At 43.1% G+C, this 17857-nt stretch overlaps 1 non-coding gene across 1 annotated transcript; it reads right to left on the reverse strand.

The window, feature by feature from the left end:
• Positions 1-17523: 17523 nt before the first annotated feature.
• trnae-cuc (transfer RNA glutamic acid (anticodon CUC)) lies at positions 17524-17595 on the reverse strand. Its single transcript has one exon. It is a non-coding gene; the product is annotated as a tRNA-Glu (tRNA).
• Positions 17596-17857: the final 262 nt, after the last annotated feature.

Consider the following 17857-nt stretch of genomic DNA (forward strand, 5'->3'; position numbering starts at 1 on the left):
CGACCCAATTTTCCAGTCTCTCTAGTAGTATGTTATGATTGACAGTGTCAAACGCAGCACTGAGATCTAGCAATACCAACAACGATATTTTGCCAGAGTCACAATTTAAGGGAATATCATTTATTATCTTAATGAGTGCTGTCTCTGTGCTGTGATGCGGTCGGAAACCAGATTGAAAATTGTCCAGGTATCCATTTGAGTTTAAGTATTTGTTCAGCTGATTAAAAACTACCTTTTCTATAATTTTGCCTATAAAAGGAAGATTAGATATTGGTCTAAAAATACTCAAAAGTGTGTTATCAAGATTGGTCTTTTTCAGGAGGGGCTTAACAGCTGCAGTTTTTAGGGAGTTTGGAAATGTCCCAGAAAGAAGTGAGGCATTCACCACTTCTAAGAGATCTGCTTTTAAGCAGTCAAGCACACTTTTGAAAAAAGATGTGGGAAGTGTATCAAGACAACAGGTTGATGATTTTAGTTGCTGCACTATGTCTTCCAGAATTTTGCTATCAATTGTTTCAAAAATAGACATAGTATCTTTTTGATATTTTGGCAGAATCTGTCTGACCTCTGCATTAAATGCAGTTTCATAACAAGGTTCGGGAGGAGCACGTCAGATACTTAGCCTAATTAACACAGGTGGAGCCACTTAATATAATCAACCTTAGGGTATAAATACAGCTGAATTAGCCTACCTGTCTCCATTGATGGTTTGTCAGCATCCCGGTTCGCTCTGTCTGCCATCTTATCACAGACCCAATTTTTCTTCCACCAAGGAGATCCTTACCGGGGATTTTTCAGATCTGCTACTTTCGCTGATACCCATGATCATTAAACACGGCTGCTGAGCACCATCAAACGTTGTCGCGACAGCTGCTCTTTTCGCCAAGCCACACGTCTTGGCCAATAGACCATGCAAAGCTCGAGCTTGCCTCGCTTAACACCACGATTGATCCGATCAAGACCGGGCTCTCCTCGAGTGCTGGAATCACACTTCAGTTCTTACCCACCGCGGCTCAGCCTGTCGCAGCGGCTTTTCCGACCGAGACGCAGTTTGAGGCTGCCTCCTCTAGCGGCGTAATCAATACATTTTCAGGTGAAGACGCTAAATACAGGTTCGCAGCTAGAAAGTAGTGCGGCAGCTGCGTGGAGTTCTGATCACATACGTATACGGAAATTTCAGATCCGATTTGAGCCTCGGATGCGTTCAAATATTTGATCTCTGCGACTAGACCGTATGCGAACGCCCAACCGGATGTGATGTTTTCTAATCAAATCTGTCGGTGCAAGGTAGAACTGCAAATAACGATTATTTTTTCTGTCAACTAATCTAACAATTATTTTTATTACAATAAATTATTAATCTAATGTTCTTTTTTTAATTAGTCATTGAATCCTTTGGAGAACTTTACAAAAATATATACAACTTCTAATATAATATTTCAACCTTTATTCATTTTCAACCAATGTGGTTGAAGTTTTTACAGTATAAAATAATAAAGAGGCAAAGAAAATGATTTTACTATGGTAAATATGAATTTTTATTAAACCACAGTAGCCATAAATTGACAGTAGTCATGAAATATTCTTTAGCATCACAAACCATAAAATGTAGTCCGGGTTCTGCTATGGTTTAGCTTGGTTTCCAGAGATCTGGAGCTGATTCGGGGTAGCTCGGTGGTTTGTGACTGTTGTCTCGCAGCGCGCCGTCTTTTAAGGGGCCGTTCACTTATCACGTCATTTCCAATGTAGGCGCGTGATGAGCGCGCTCATAATGGAAGCGGCGCGGTGCGCGTCGCGACGCACTCTTTTTTCCAGGCAAGAATATCAGACCTGAACCAGGAAGTTGGTCACCAGATCACACGGTAACCAGTTAAATCGTAACCGGAGAGCGCCAAGATGTTTTCCTCTGAGGTGCTCGCGCATCGCAGTTGTGCTGCCGTGGTTCACCATATCGGTTTTGCAAGGTGAACAAAGGGCCATTTTATTTGTCCTCTTTTTAAAGTATTCCCATACAGTGGTCTCGTTTCTGTATTCCCATACAGTTTCGTGAAAGACTGCAAATTTCTTCATTCCCAGTATGCCGTTAAGCGAGATGTAAACAAACCGTGTGACGCGTTGTTGCAACACTGCGAGGTCAGAATTACCAATATTTCGTTAACTTTAACATTATTCTTCAAACACAAGTTATGTAAAATGGTGGTTTATAATAATTATGGAAGAAATAATTATTAAACCATTATTTATTTGATTAGCCCCATAAAACCTACGGTTTTATTTGGGGGTCATCTGATTTGTGACGATGTATTCATACATTATATTCATTAAAATCATTAATTTTACCTTGGTGAACATGCCAAGGTAACAGTTGCTGCACGATCAGTTTGAAAGTTCTGCACGACTGCCTAGAGGGAGAAATATGACAATCGTGTCCAAATGTCGTGTGCCATGGAAGGTGGCTTAAAGTTTGTTTAAATGAGGTTATGACATAGTTCTGTTGGATGACGATGCCAATTTTTACCACGAAGCCAAGGCTTTTTTCCCATAGTCGTCATCCACACTGAAATGTCCAAAGATATTATCTGCCTTACCGTGCATGTTTAAACCTCACACAGACATAAGTTTCATGCAATTAGTCTGGCAGGATCAATTTATTTAGGGTTATATTTCACCATTTACTGGTGTGATCGCTTAGAATTTATCTAAAACACCACTACCCTCGTTTTGCCGCAGGACAGCAAGTGTGAGTAAAAAATTCTGTTGTCTTTCTAGGTCTATAATATTGAAAAGCATGCAAGTAAATATCTTTAGAAACTGCTTGGAAGTAAATAGCACATAACTGCAATTAATGTCATTGCCATAATCATGTCTATTGGTATGTTTTACAAGACTAAATGCTGTTCATTGTTTTCAGAAGCCTCTGTTTCTAAAGTCTATACTACCATATGAAACCAGTGTTTAAAATTTATCAGTTTTGGAGGCTGCTTAAAAAGGCTGGAAGGCCAAAACAAGAGGAATGATGCTTTTCCAACAGGAACGTACTAACGTGGACAAAGGCTTAAGGAATTGTCAAATTAGGCAACCAATCACTAAGCTGGCAACACAGTAGACTATGCATTAATTTTTTAGGTTGCCCCATCAAATGTTACTAACCTGTCTACTCTTCCCACAGCCAAGGAGGGGGGAAGATGGGCCTAGTGGTTAGAGAGTTTGACCCCTAACCCTAGGGTTGTGGGTTCGAATCTCGGGCTGGCAATACCATGACCGTGGTGTCCTTGAGCAAGGCACCGAACCCCCAACTGCTCCCCGGGCGCTGCAGCATAAATGGTTGCCCACTGCTCCGGGGGTGTGTTCATAGCGTGTGTGTGTGTGTGTGTGTGTTCACTGCCGTATGTGTGCACTTGGATGGGTTAAATGCAGAGCACAAATTATGAGTATGGTTCACCATACTTGGCTGAATGTCATGTCACTTTCATTTTTTTTTCTTTTCACTTTCAACAACTACAGCAGTCAAAGCAAGCTCCGCAGGCGGCCAAAGCAGCTATCTCTCCTCTTCTTCTCATGCTCCCCTTTACTTATCTGTTTTCCGTATCTCCTCACTGCCGCAGCAGTGTCTGCTCCCGCAGGAGCCTTTTCTGTATCTCCTCACTGCCGCAGCAGCGTCTGCTCCCGCAGGAGCCTTTTCTGTATCTCCCCACTGCCGCAGCAGTGTCTGCTCCCGCAGGAGCCTTTTCTGTATCTCCCCACTGCCGCAGCAGTGTCTGCTCCCGCAGGAGCCTTTTCTGTATCTCCCCACTGCCGCAGCAGTGTCTGCTCCCGCAGGAGCCTTTTCTGTATCTCCCCACTGCCGCAGCAGTGTCTGCTCCGGCAGGAGCCTTTTCTGTATCTCCCCACTGCCGCAGCAGTGTCTGCTCCCTATCTCCTCAAATCCTTTTTCATCATTCAATGGGTCGTTGGTTCTCTTCTGGCAAAAGTCGACATCACCTCCGCTTCCAAGTTATGCCTATTCATCCTAGGTGGTGGTGATAGTATTACGTACCAATTATAGTCAAGACGATATTAGACTCATTCTCCTATTATTGTATTTTATTATCATTATTAGGCAGCCACTACAATTCAGCTACCAAACTGCTCCGTTATTTCATTTCACGCTTGTCCGTGCTTGCAAGGATGATTCGAGCCTGTAGGCGATGAAGAAGTCTCAATCCACAAACAGACGTACATCGTCTGCAGATACAAGGTATTTCATTGCACTGTAACAAGTAATCTGGTATGCGCATATTTTACACAAGCCTCACTAACTAAGTTTAATGCCTCCGTTATGTTAGAATGCATCTCATTCTTTTGTTTCCGTGGCATTGTGTCGGTCTCATCATGAGGTGCATGGTACGGAGTGCGTACGACCAATGCATCAGTTTCAACTAAACCTTACTCCAAATATATTTACCAGTTTTGAATACTATATTTAACATGTTCGTTTACGTCCATATTAGGGTTTAATTGTTGAACTTTAAATGAAATCCTCTATTGTTTTACCATTGACCAATTTTCAGATCATTTAGATAGATAACTTCCGTGTGCAGATGCAGCAAATTTTTCACAAGACAAGCGAGATGACCGTAGTACCCGATTACATGAACTAGCTGTTTTAAATATAATAAATTCATATTTAACATCAGTTTATCAGTGCATCTGAAAGTATATTCTTTTAGACTATCGGTGATTCCATAGGCTCTCTTTCTTTCACCCGCATGGTTTAAAACAGCAAAAAGTAATGCCATGACAAGAACAGAGTCTCTGTCTTCCTCTACCCAAGCACGATTACATACGTATACGTATCGTCAATCTCACGCACTGACAAGATGACGATTGACAATGGCCATATCGCTGATTAATGGCACTCATCTGAGGTACACTGGCACAGGAAATTCTATTTATTTTTTGTACACTTAAATTTTCAAATACAGTGTCTGCACCAAGATTTTCTGACTTTATATCGGAAGCAGCTCATTGGGTTCGTTAAACAATTATGCAGTAATCGTCATAGCCTCTACCCTTTAGACAACCAAATTGTTCTTAGTATTGAACCCTGTCAGGCACTGCAAGAGTGCTTCCGGCTTGATCCAAACTTTGCCTTTTCCGTGTTTAAAAAAAGAAAAAAAAAAAAAAAAACCTCCTTCACTGTCTGGCCCAATACTGGCCATACAACTTTACCTTTCGGTCTTACGTTCGGAGAGGCTTTCCCGTCTGATGCTGCAAGTAATTACCTCCTATCAGACGTCGGTGAGAGCCACCCGCCTAGACCACATTACTTTTCCTTTCTACGGTCGGCGAGGCTTACCCATTCGACACCGTGAGTATTGAGCTCCCGGCAGATGGTTGCTAAGTCTCCCAGCCAGACAACTTTTTTCATCCTTTGGTCTAAAAGGCTTACCCATCCGACGGCGTCTGTATTAAGCTCCCTCGGGATGCTGGCGCGAGCCTCCAGGCCACACACCCTTACCTTTTCCTCCTACAGTCAGCGAGGCTTATCCGTTCGATGCCTTGAGTATTGAGCTCCCATCGGACGCCGGCAAGAGCCTCCTGGCAACACAACTTTACCTTTCCATCTTACGTCCGGAGAGGCTTATCCGTTCGATGCCTTGAGTATTGAGCTCCCATCGGACGTCGGCGAGAGCCTCCCAGCTAGACAACCTTACCTTTTCCTTTCTACAGTTGGCGAGACTTATCCGTTCGGTGCCTTGAGTATTGAGCTCCCATCGGACGTCGGCGAGAGTCTCCCAGCCACTTAAACTTTACTTTTCCATGCTACGGTCGGGGAGGCTTACCCGTTCGATGCCTTGAGTATTGAGCTCCCATCGGACGTCGGCGAGAGTCTCACGGTCACCTAAACTTTCGTTCCTGTTTGACGGGTGGCGGTGCTCGCATACGACGACAAGAGTCTCCACTTCCCGCCAAACTCTGTCCAAATCTTTCCCCCCCCCGTCTGGTGAGGCTTACCCGTTCGATGTTCTGAGTCCTGATCTCCCATCAGATGCTGTGAGAGCCCACGCAGTCGGGTTTTCCTTTTCCCGCTCCCCGGCCGGCGAGGCTTACCCGTCTGATGCCGTTGAGTATTGTGCTCGTGTCAGATGTCGGTGAGAGTGCTCCCGGTTGGGTTTTCTTTTCTTGTTGCCCACAAACAGGTCTTATCCATCCGATGCCGTGAGTATTGATCTCCCGTTGGGTGTTGCAAGAGTCCTCTTTGTCGGCAGCCCAAAGCTGTTTATCTGCTCAAACCGAGAGGACTTACACGTCCGTCGTCCTGAGTCTTGATCTCCAGTCGGAGGCTTCATGGGTCCTCTCGGTTAGGTATCTGCCCTGGTTGCCCACTGACTAGCAGGGGCTCATTAGCCAGTAGGGCCCGTACGCCAACACCGTGACCTATTCCGGTCGAGACAACTCGGGCCCTCCTGGTCGGGCAATCCAATCACGTCGCTCCTCCGCTATCGGTGGGGCTCATCCGTTCCAATGCAGTGAGGTGCTCCGGTTGTGCAACGGCTTGAACCCCCCCGACTGGGCGCCCTAAATCACATAGTCCGACACAAGCAGCCGGTGGGGCCCATTTCTCCAATAGGTAAAGTTGCAATCACTGGAGTACATATAGGCCCTTCCAACCTGCTTTTTAAATATCAGTCCCCGCCAGATGTCAAAGCTATTGTGGGGGGTCCTTAGTCTGGCGGCTGTCCTTTCCGCTATTGCTTTTTGGGGGGGTACTCTAGGTTCGGGCCATTCCCGAGCTCGGAGCCCCTTCCCCGGACAGCACGCCAAATATGCACTATAATACTTCAGCTAATTATATGTAAGTGTGAACTCGTGAATTGAGGATGTGCTAATCGCCTTCCTGATATTTATGATCTTCTCAGAAAAGAAAGAAGCAAACTCATTGCATTTGCTGTCTGAGAGCATATCACTGGTAATCTGTCTTGGTGGGTTTGTCAGTCTCTCAACAGTGGCAAAAAGAGTACGAGTGTTATTTAAGTTACTGTTTATAAGGTTTGAGAAGAAATTATGTCTATCTGTGGCTAGTTTCACATTAAAAGCATAAAGGCTCTCTTTATAGATGCTATAGTGAATTTCAAGTTTCGTCTTCCTCCACATCCGCTCAGCTTTTCTGCATTGTCTTGTCATAGTCTGAACTGCTGTTGATCTTCTCCAAACTGATTTCGGTCTGTTTGTTTTCTTACTGACTATTATTGGTGCAATATCATCAATAACATTCTTAACTTTTGAGTTGAAGGAATCAAAGAGAATATCAACAGAGTCTGCAGAAATGCTTGGTGTTAAAGATATAGCCTCCATAAATAGTAAACTTGTGTTCTCGTTTATGCATCTCCTTCTGACAGAGACAGATCTAGATTCAGTGGTAGCAGAGATCAATATATCAAAGAAAATACAGAAGTGATCAGATAGTGCTATGTCCTTAGTAACAATGGATGAAATGTTTAGACCCCTACTGATGATTAGATCCAGAGTGTGTCCACCTTTGGGTCCATGCACATGCTGAATCAGGTCAAAAGTGTTTAGAACAGTTATCATTTCTTTTGTAGTTTTGTTTTCTGCATTATCTATGTGAATATTAAAATCCCCTGCAATTACAAAACAGTCAAACTCTGAGGAAATTATTGAAAACATTTCTGTGACCTCTTCAACAAAGGCTGGAGAGTATTTTGGAGGCCTGTAAATAATAATAAACAGAATGCGTGGGGCACCTTTCAGCACAATCCCTAGATATTCGAAAGACAAGTACTGACCAAATGACGCTTGCATTGATAGACATCTTAAATAGAGCAGCTACACCCCCACCTCTCCTAACAGTCCTGCAAACACTCATGTAAGTGAAGTTAGGAGGGGCTGCTTCATTTAGAATTGTTGCACTGCAGCTGTCTTCAAGCCATGTTTCATTTAGAAACATAAAATCCCGATTGTTTGTGGTTATAGAGTCATTGATTATAAATTATTTTTTTTTTTATTGAGCAAATGTTTAAAAGTGCTAACTTGATGGCAGTGCTTGGTGTCTTTACATCAATCTTAGTTTGATGCATAATAGGCCGCAGATTAGATGAGTTTGCCCTTCGGCTTGAGAAGGCCTTAGACTTTCTATCACGTGATAAAACTGAAATAGAGAAAGCTACCCTCTTGTTCTGTAAGCATTTGTGAATGTTGCTGCTATTATAACGGGGACCGACACATATCACTGAGAGCTGCTATCAGTTGTTTTTGGTTCACCTTCAGCAGATAGAGGGTTTGGGCCCTGGCGTTGTGGCAGCGGTCGGAGAGCTCTCATAGGAACAGGGCCCACAGGCTTTGGTGGTTGGGGGGCCCGCCGTTTTTTTGTTGTGTTACATCCTAAGATGTATGTTATTGTTGCTGTTAATACTGTGTGTTAACTCTATGTAACTGTGCTTCATTGATGCTTGACATCCTGTTGGGAGTTGTAGTTTTTGTTGGTTTTCCTCTGTTCCTCCCTGTCCTCTCACAGAAGACCTAATTGATGTCACCTGTTCCTCGTCAGAGCTGTGGAGAGGAGCTTGTATTTAAACAGAGGGAACGGACACAACACCAAAGAGAGTTTGGCTTGTCTGTTTTCCCAGTTGGTGGTTTAAGCAGTGGTGCTGCTTTAAGAAAGCCTGTTGTATTTGATTACTATTGTGTGATCAGGGCCTGTAGTGTATCTTCAAGACAGCCTGTTGTACTGGCTGTAGTGATTAGAAATTGTTTTCTTTTTATTCTTTTGCCTGCAGACGCAGTAAGGAGGTGGGTGCCACTTTTATTTTATCAACTTATGCTTTTCTCCTGGTTTTGTGGAACAGTGAGGAAGTCAGGGAAGAGACATGTTGTTGATTTTGATGTTTTGTTTGCTAGGTAAGTTAGATTACTTTGTTTTCAGTTAGCATCCCCTTTTTGTTTGTTATTTTGGCCTTAACCCCCTCCTGAAGCTACAAGCGTCTTATTCATTCTTTTTGAATTACCCATATTGTTAAACCTCTAATTTTCCCTTACCCTTTAATGCTGTACAAAGACTTTACATTGTAAATAAAATCTTGAAGAGTTTCCATGAGTTTGAGTGCTGGGATTATGGATAGTCAACTCTCTCTCACTATTTTGTTTGCAAGTTCACAGACATAATTGTTAACTTTTCATAAATAGCATATGTTACTCCCCTTGTCACCCCTAGACACAGAGGGGGACGTAACAGTTGATATCTGCGGGCTAGCAGCGAATGAGTGGGAGAGTTTAGTCCCAACATACACCAATTCCTCCATTTTCTGTGAGAAGCACAGAAGTGGAGATGCTGGAGAGAGGGATAATGTGTCTGGTGAGATGGGCTGTGTCTCTGGTGTTTCCAGTGGCTGTGATGTGTTGTCCTGGCTTCCCTGGCTGTTTTCCAGAAAGTCGTCCCTGGGTGGTGAATCTTGTAGCTGTTTTGATACATCACAGTCAGTCTGTGAGGAGCTCTGTGGGCAGGGCTCAGCAGGGATAGTGTCTATCAGCAGTGATTGTTTTGCTGCATGGTGTTATCAGTGTCCTTGCGGGATATGACAACCACATGATGACTCGGACCCGGTGTGTGTGTGCTGAATGGATTGACACACTCTGCTGAAGAATGACAAAGGGAGAAGTAGATATTTTCCTTAAACACTCTTGCACCAAGTTTGTTTGGGTGGAGGCCATCCGGTTTAAACAATTGTCTATGGCCCCAGAAAAGATTGAAGTTGTCGATGAAATTTACCCTTTTATATTACAAGATCTTTGTAGCCATGTGTTCAGCCCAAGCAACCGTGAAAACATATTTATTCCCCTTGCTGGGAGTGGTCCACTGATGAACGACTGAACTTTGAGTCTTTGAAGTATTTCAAAGAGTTCAATGAAGTCCTTCTTAAGGAGTTCTGACTGCTCTTTCCGAATGTCATTCTTCCCCACATGGATGATGATTCGATTTGCAGTCTTGTGCTTCATCAGAATGTTCTGAAGATCCTTGTTCACATCAGAGACCGTTGCTTGAGGAAGGCAGCATGTTGTTGTAGTCCTGCTATGGATGTTTCTGATAACAGAGTCACCCACTATCAGAGTCCTGGGCTCGGCTGCGCTCTGAGCTGAAAGCCGCTGTCTGCTCGACCTTGAGCCCCTGTTAGTAGCAGTGTTAGCTGCTGGCTGATCCGGTCCATGTTTAATCACATTTTGGGGATTCCTCATCCATTAATGCTTCAAATCTGTTCTCCAGATGTATAGGGGGTGGTAGAATACCAGTATTTACAAGCCTTGTCATAGACAAATCTGGGGTAGAGGAAGCTATGGCAGCAATACGAGAAACTCGTGACAATCTGATATCTCGTGTTCCTTTGGGTCTCGCTCCCTGTTTATGCCATCGATTAGTGTGGCAATCAGTTTCGGCTTGGAAGATTCATGGGACTCACCGGCTGTATACTGAGCGGGTCCATGACGACAGTCTGCTAAGTGTTCCGTCTGTTCTGGAAGTCCAGAAAGTAACTTTGTTTCAAGAATCACAATCCTTTGTAGAAGTTTGCAGCAGTTCATACAACAAGTAGATCCAACAGAAGGCATTTTCTCTCTCTTCTGTTTGAAAGTAGGCAGTTGTTATCCCATCACAGGAATGTAAGCTGTTAGCAGTGAGAGAAAAAGTCTTCTTTTTGTAGTATTATTCCAGTCCCAATGTTTTTAGTTTTAGCGTTTGTGCCAAAAATCTGTTGTTTGAGCTCTGTGCTGATCTGCTGAAGTAAAAATCTTAGAAAAATCAGAGAAAAGTACAGTAATAAGAAGCAAAGCGCAGAGCAGTAAGCTAGAACGTCCGAACAGTAGCAAAGCCGGAAGCATTAGACGGAGGCAATGGTCCCACACAGTCAATCATTATGTGTTCGAAAGGTTGAATTATTACCGATATCGGACACAATGGCACAGGTTTTAAAACCTGATTGGGTTTACCAGCCATCTGGCAAGTGTGGCAAGTTTTAATAAATGTTGATTTCCTGTCCTTTTTAAGAAGAGGCCAATAATATTGCAACAAAATACGGTGAAAAATGCCCAAATGGCCTGCAACATTCCCATGGGCATCCCTTAATACCACCTCCTTAAACTGATCTGGCTCCACCACCTGAATTATTGCCTAACTGCCTAAATCCTAACTGAGATGACTCCATTTCCTCAACATCAACTCCTCCTGAACAAAATAGCCGATTGTCATGCTCTCCACCTCCTCAGGGGGCACTGCAACAGAAAACAAAGGTTTAATAATTTTTTATTTTAAATGTTCACACAACAACTCTTTACAAGCAACAAACCCTCAGACGGAGATTTAATAAAGTCTTCGATTGATGCAATATTTCAAAGTTACTAATTCACAAATTCATAGGTAAAAAAAAATATTTTCTTTTGTCTTTTTAAGTGATCAAAAATGGATGAGCATTCATTCACGCATGCCCCTTCCTATCTACCACCAACACCTATATTTCTAAACCTAATCTTCATGCAACTCTAAAGGATGCCTTTAAACACTAAAATACCACTGGTAGTGAACTAAGCAATTCTGCCCAATTCCCAAACCACAGCAGTGTACTCAGCCCAGGAGTCTGCGCAAAATAGCAAACTAAAATAAAAAACAATGCTAAGCATAGCTAAAGCCTAACAGGGGAATGAATGAAATCATCCTGTCGTTTATCACCCACATCAAACACTTGACTTACCCATGAAAAATGTGAACAAACTATTTCGTTGCCTTCTCACATCCGTCTCCCACAAAATTTCCTCAAATTATTCAAACGAAAATCATAGTAAACTACACGTGATCAACGCATTGGTTTTGACGAGCCCACATCTGTTACAGCCAACACTTAGGCTGCAAAAAAACGGAGACCAGATGCGGCACGACATATTAAACATTTATTTAAATGCAAGGAAACAAACCTAAACATAATATAAATAATGAAAGGTATCAAGGTCAGGCAAGGCACTTAGCACTACGTGCAGCGACAAACTCCATCACAGAGACAAAACGCCCAACTGCCTTCACGAGAAGTCTCCTCCATATTTCACTCCACAATCCAACAAGTATCAGGTGTGTAGCCATGCCCCCTCCAGATGGCACCTAAAACACAAAAACACACACACACAGCAAGGCTGAGACATCACAGGCACACAATCCACGTTGTTTTAGGTCCAGTGTAAAGTTTCCACAGTCAATGATGGTTTGGGGTGCCATGTCATCTGCTGGTGTTGGTCCACTCTGTTTTCTGAGGTCAAAGGTCAACACAACCATATACCAGGTAGTTTTAGAGAACTTCATGCTTCCTGCTGCTGACCAACTTTATGGAGATGCAGAATTAATTTTCAGAGAGGACTTGGCACTTGCACACAGTGCCAAAGCTACCAGTACATGGTTTAAGGACCATGGTATCCCTGTTCTTAACTGGCAAGCAAACTCGCCTGACCTTGTGAAAAGGAAGATGCAATATGCCAACCCCATGCAGAAGAGCTGAAGGGTGCTATCAGAGCAACCTGGGCTCTCATAACATCTGAGCAGTGCCACAGACTGATCGACTCCATGCTCTCTCTCTCTATATATATATATGTATATATATATATATACATAATGGTATGTTTGTTTTGTTATCATCATTATTATTATTATTATTATTTTGGCTAATACGTCAAAATTGCATTAGTGGGGACGATTTTACGTTTGATAAAAATGTGGGGGACAACGATCATTACACTCGCGTGCACCGGCAGCGTCAAAACAGACACATTCCAAGAATTCCATCACTGGTCGGAGTGGGCCGCGAACTCGCATCGCTGTGCCTCTTCTATTATCTTTACAACAACCAATGGGCACTGGCCATGGCGCAATGGATAATGTGTCTGACTACGGATCAGAAGGTTCTAGAATCGAATCGACTGGCTCACTCTGTGTTTGTTTATCTCAGATTGATTTTGTTGTTGTGTGTTTATTTTCTTCTAAAAAGTCAAGAAGGAAAGGCAAATCTCCAGGCATGCTTCTTTTATTCCATAAAATACATGTACTGAACACCCGATGTAACAGGCTTAGTGTTACTTGGGTTTTATATTGTGTTTTCCTTATCTATTGCCTGAAGAGTTGACAAGCTGTAATACCACTAGGAGCTGGTGAGTAATAGTCAGAGAGCAAGCCAGTTCGTTTGGTAGAGGGAAACCTCATGGTGGAACTGCTGTTACCTGCTTACTCGTTGGAAGTCCTAATTTGAGAACTTTTAGAGTTTATGCTCAAACAAAGGACTTTCTTTGCAGAATCTTATATTTCAGTTGGCTACCTTTGGTCATTCCTGCCCTTGAAGTTTTCTTTACTGTGTTTGTGTGTAAGCATAGTTTTGAAGCTGTGGATTACCATCAATAGTGTAGTGAGGCTAGGAAGCATGGCCTGCACACATTGACTCTACACTGACTCTTCACTCACTGGATTAGGGATTATAACATTGCGCCGCTCTCAGATAACCTTGTTGGATTCATCACCACCACCATACTCTTCATCATCATCATCATCATCATCATCATCATTTCATCTCACCGAAAGACTGGACTTGAAAGCTAAGTTTTCTTTATATTTGATAACACTTAAACAGAGACAAAGACTGCTGTATTGTTTATTTTGGTGGTAATTAAATATATGCACTGCTGGAAATAAGGAAAAATGGAAAAGAATGAATATTTGTCTAATGAAGGGATGTCACTTTTCAGTACCATTCGAATTTCTGGTGAACCGCCTCAGCGTAACTTCTTTAAAAGAAAAGGAGGTGTTGCAACATTCCAATGTCTAGGAGAGAAGCAGACATGCTTTGGTATTGCCATTCGCATCACAAGCACTCCGATAAGCTCTGCAATTAACGTGGAAATAAACTGCAGTCTGGCAGCCAAAGGATTCTCGAATGAATAACTTTATCGCCACTCTGTAACTGCTTCACTACTTTGAAGGGTGTAATGCAATGTGGTTTTGATGTCATGGGCTTGCCATTTTGTAGCCTTATCACTAATTGCCACCTGGACATTGAAAATAAATTGTAAGCTGAGTTAAACTGAAGGAGCGAATAATCAGCAACTTTGCTGATTAGAAATTGGTCTCACTTTCATTGTTAACCTCACAATGTGTCATTTCTGTACCTTGACAGACTAACGATAGTCAGTTTTTCTCTAGATATCGGTTGCCGTGTGTGTTTTCAAATCAATGACACAAGTATTTTCAACTGGATAAGACCTTAATTACCAGTTAGAGGTATCAATTCAGCAATCACAGGAATCTGTCCAAAAAACCATTTCAGGGAAGGGCTGGTCAGCTGCCCTCCTGATAACATCCTGAGAATAAGCAGACAGCAATGCTTGACAATGACATGTTGAAAACCAACAAGTCTGTAGCAACTGGGAGTCTCTACTATTGGTGGGCCAGTGGCGCAATGGATAATGCATCTGTCTACGAATCAGAAAATTCTAGGTTAGAATCCTGGCTTGCTCACACTTTGTTTATTTTTCTCAGGCGGATTTTGTTGTTGTGTTTTTGTTTTATTCTCCACAGAAGAAAAGACAAATCTCCAGGCATGCTTCCTTTTTTTCCACAAAAGACATGTACTGCACACCCATTCCGATTTCCAAGGGGAAACACGGACATGCTTCGGTAATGCCATTCGTCTCACAAGCACTCCGACAAGCTTGGCAATTAACGTGGAAATAAACTGCAGACTGGCAGCCACTTGATTCTCGAATGAACAATTTCATCGCTACTCTGTAACTACTTCACTACTTTGAAGGATGTAATGCCATGTGGTGTTGATGTCATGGGCTGGGCATTTTGAAGCCTTAACACTGATTGCCACCTGGACTTTGAGAATAAGTTGTAATCTGAATTGAACTAAACGAGCAAATAATCAGTAACTTTGACAATTAAAAGTTGGTCTCACTTTCATTGTTAACCTCACAATGTGTCAATTTTGTACCTTGACAGACCGATAATAGGCAGTTTTTCCTCGAGATATCAGTTGTCATACATGTTTTCAAATGCATGACACAAGTATTTTCATTTGGACAACACCTTAATTACCAATTTGAGGTATAAATTCAGCAATCACAGGAATCTGCCCAAAAAACAGAACCCTCTGGCTGAGTAAAAAAAAAAACAGATCCCTTAAATTCATGCAACACTATATAATTCAGAAAACCGTCCATTTGGATAATTCTTGTTTTGCCAAATTATTATCACATTGTTACAGTCAAACACCAAAAGCAACAGGCCACTACAAGACCCTGCGCCCACACTGGCCACATGTATGAAAAAATGGGTCAGAAGCCCATGGCCAGTTAAAAAGGTCCAATTCCCATATGGTCTAGCAGTTAGGATTTCTGGTTTTCACCCAGGCGGCCCGGGTTTGACTCCCAGTATGGGAAAGCATGCTTCTTTTTGCTTCCCTCCTCAAAAAACCAGCACATCTTTCTGCACCAGAAGTGACTTTTTTGGCCAGCAGTACAGCTACAGAACACTGATGGGTTGAGGTTCTAACCAGCAATTTGCACCTTCAATAGCTCCGCTGGTAGAGTGGATGACTGTAGGTTGGAGTGCTGGCAATCCTTAGGTCACTGGTTCAACTCTGGCTTGAAGGAGATCTTTTTTTTTCAATAGCCCACCATTTTAGTGGTTTGGGGCTGGCTTTCTCACAGCTGAAACACAGCTTGAATTCGCAGTCCACCATTGGAAGGCAAAATAGCTTTCAAGGACCGGGAAACCAATCCGAGCCGTGGCGGTGAGGGCGACGAGTCCTAACCACTAGACCACCAAGGAAAGGCTGGTCACAAGCACTCCGACAAACTCGGAGATTAACGTGGTATTAAAATGCAGGCTGGTGTGCCAGTTGATTCTAGAATGAACAATTTCATCGCTACTCTGTAACTGCTTCATTACTCTGAAGGGTGTAATGCCATGTGGTTTTGATGTCACGGGCTTGCCATTTTGAAGCCTTATCACTAAATGCCACCTGGACATTGAGAATAAGTTGTAATCTGCATTACACATGGTATTAAAATGCAGGCTGGTTGGCCAGTTGATTCTAGAATGAACAATTTAATCGCTACTCTGTAACCGCTTTACTACTTTGAAGGGTGCAATGCCATGTGGTTTTGATGTCACAGGCTTGCCATTTTGAAGCCTTATCACTAATTGCCACCTGGACATTGAGAATAATTTGTAATCTGCATTAAACTGAACGAGCGAATAATCAGCAATTTTGCGGATTAAAAATTGGTCTCACTTTCATTATTAACCTCACAACATGTCAGTTTTGTACCTTGACAGACCGACGATAGGCAGTTTTTCCTCTAGATAACAGTTGCCATGTGTGTTTTCAGATGCATGACACAAGTATTTTCACCTGGACAAGACCTTAATTACCAGTTCGATGTATAAATTCAGCAATCACAGAATTCTGGCCAAAAAACTGAACCATGTGTGAGTCAACAAACATGTCCCTTGAATGCATGCAACACTATATATTTCAGTAAACCGTCCCTTCGGATGATTCTTGTATTGCCAAATTATTATCACATTGTTACAGTCACACACCAAAAGCAACAGGCCACTACAAAACCCTGCGCCCACACTGGCCACATTTATGGAAAGTGGCCCACAAGCTTGTGGCCAGTTAAAGCTGGCCAGTTCCCATATGGTTTAGCAGTTAGGATTCCTGGTTTTCTCGTACGCAGCCAGGGGTTGACTCCAGGTTTTCCTCTAGATAAAGGTTGCCGTGTGTGTTTTCAAATGGATGACACGAGTATTTTCACTTGGACAAGAGCTTAATTAACAGTTTGAGGAATCAATTCAGCAATCACAGGAATCTGCCCAAATACACTGAACCCCCGGGTTGAGTGAAAAAACAGATTCCCTGAATGCATACAACACTATATAATTCAGAAAACCGTCCTTTTGGATAATTCTTGTTTTGCCAAATTATTATCACATTGTTACAGTCACAGAACTAAAGCAACAGGCCACTACAAGGTCCTGCGCCCACGCTGACCACATGTATGGAAAGTGCGCCAAAAGCCCATGGCCAGTTTAAAGTGTCCAAATCCCATATGGTCTAGCGGTTAGGATTCCTGGTTTTCACCCAGGCGGCCCGGGTTCAACTCCTGGTATGGGAATGCATGCTCCTTTTTGCTTCCCTCCCCAAAAAATCCAGCAAATCTTCCTGCACCAGAAGTGACTTTTTGGCCAGCAGTAGAGCTACAGAACCCTGATATGTCGAGGTTCTGACTAGCCTTTAGACCCTTCGATAGCTCAGCTGGTAGAGCGGGGGACTGTAGGTTGGACTGTTGGCCATCCTTTGGTCGCTGGTTCAACTCCGGCTCGAAGGAGGTGTTTTTTTCATGTTCCCACCAATTTTTTGGTTTGGAGCTGGCTTTCTCACAGCTGTCAGCAGAGCTTGAATTCGCAGTCCACAATTGGAAGGCAAAAGAGCTTTCCCTGACCGGGAATCGAACCCGGGCCGCGGCGGTGAGAGCGCCGAATCCTAACCACTAGACCACCAGGGAGGGATGGTGGGCTGGAGGGCTGGTGGGCTGGTGGGCTGGAGGGCTGGTGGGCTGGAGGGCTGGTAGTCTGTTCTCCTGATAACAAGGTGAGAATGAGCAGACATCAATGCTTGCCACCGTCACATCGAAAACCAACAAGTCTGTAACAATCGGGGGTCTTTACTATTGGTGGGCCAGTGGCGCAATGGATAACGCGTCTGACTACGGATCAGAAGATTCTAGGTTCGACTCCTGGCTGGCTCGCTCTGTGCTTGTTTTTCTC

This window comes from Carassius gibelio, chromosome A11, assembly GCF_023724105.1.
Source record: "Carassius gibelio isolate Cgi1373 ecotype wild population from Czech Republic chromosome A11, carGib1.2-hapl.c, whole genome shotgun sequence".
Lineage (NCBI taxonomy): Eukaryota > Metazoa > Chordata > Actinopteri > Cypriniformes > Cyprinidae > Carassius > Carassius gibelio.